This window comes from Cucurbita maxima, unplaced genomic scaffold (assembly GCF_002738345.1).
Source record: "Cucurbita maxima cultivar Rimu unplaced genomic scaffold, Cmax_1.0 Cma_Scf00013, whole genome shotgun sequence".
Classification (NCBI taxonomy): domain Eukaryota; kingdom Viridiplantae; phylum Streptophyta; class Magnoliopsida; order Cucurbitales; family Cucurbitaceae; genus Cucurbita; species Cucurbita maxima.
In genome coordinates this window covers 4062456-4064241 of record NW_019272029.1, presented here as the reverse complement: position 1 = coordinate 4064241, position 1786 = coordinate 4062456, and positions in this window count along the sequence as shown.

Here is a 1786-nt window from a genome sequence, read left to right as displayed (position 1 = left end):
TTTTTTTTTTTTTTTTTTTTTTTTTTTTTTTTTTTTTTTTTTGGGAGAGGCCTCCCTTCTCGATTCTGTTCTGTCAATCAGCTACTCATGTCATGATCTAATTTTCCAATAGAACTGGCCAACTTGGATTTGCAGAATTTCCTGCCTCATTATCTCAATAGCCTTAAAGAAGTGGTCGGTCTTGTATCGTTGTACGGTTCGCTTTCTATAAATCATCCTGGCTGTCTCACCAAAATAGATCTTTATGCTCTTGTTTGCTCTTTCAACTTAGTTTGCTAACATTGCTACGGTTTCAAGTGTTTAAAGTTTGTTTGTCTGATCCAAAAATTGGTATGCGAGTATGTTTTCCCACCTTTCATGATTATGATAATCACAATCCTTTCCACGTTAATTGACGAAATTAACCTCACCGGCTTGTGCGAGGGCAGGAACATGAGAACGTCGCTTCCAATTTGAGTGATAGATATTCCAAAAGTAAAAGTGGTTTTATGATCCCTGTTCTTAACCATTGGTGTGAGTGATGATGAATTCCCAGGACACGTCTTCTTTCCCCTGTATGTTTTAACCTCACTGAACAATTGCAATTTCTGAGATTCAGTTAAATCTTATATGAAGCTCCTTTACCGCGTTTCTGTGATTGTTCAGTTGTTAAGCTGTATATGTGATATCCACAATGTTGAAAGCTGAAATAAAATTATTGAGAAGCGAGCTTTCACATCACCTATTAATTGCATGCATCCTGATGTGTGAACAAACAAACCAGCCAGTACTGAATCTTCCCACGAGACAGCTATGATATTTGTTTCGATAATTTTTCTGCCTGCCTTAATTGCTGTTTGTACAAGCATTTAGCTCGCTTTTCTTGCGCCAGTGGCATTGGAGAGAGATGGGACGGTAATTTTTACGATGTAGTTTCATCTCCCTAGTTCTTTATACATCTGAAGATCAATAAATTTAAAGTAGCATCTCACTTGAGTGAAGCCTAGAAGTTCTAGCAGTAAGCAGCTTCAACTTCATATCCATCTGCCATCATTTTCATTCTTTACTTACGGCAAGTGCTGACATGGCTGGCAGAACTTGTACTAGTTCGGTAGTGTTCTTTGTCACTAGACTAAACATTTCATCATAGTTTAGACTATATTGTTGAGAGAATCATGAAGCTACAGTCCACGCCTTGTATCTCGATTGATCCATCCGAGAGACATTTTATTTTGTAAACTCGCTTGCAAGAGATGAGTTTGATATCTTATGGTCTTGGCAGGAGTATTCAGGTTTTGATTTTTCTCCAAGGCTATAACTTTTTCCTCCGTTGCTCATCAAGTTTTGTGATGCTTCTTCATACATCTCTCACTCTTTAACTCCGTCTTCTATAATAACTGCACTGACATACTTAAGATTTGGCTTGTTGATGTATTGTTTCCTTTTCATTAGATTTGCTTGGTTGAGTCACTTCTTGCTTACCAACACAAGTGTCTTGGGATCTTCAGACACATGAACACTGAACCAAATGTGTATAGTTTGCTCCCCGTCTTCTATGGTAGAATTTTTTCAATGTTGTCAAAGTCTAATAATACTTCCTTTTTCGAGGGCCACCCTAATTCCATTGCGCCACTTCGATCATCAGTCATATGGTTTGAGCATCCTGAATCAATGATCCAGTCATTCTCATAATTGATATGTTCTTCCATCATCGCCATGAGCGCTAGCTCATCTTCTTCTATGGCACATAGTACCTCTACATTTCATTCATACTCCATCTCCTTTTTTTTTTTTTTTTTTGGAGGTT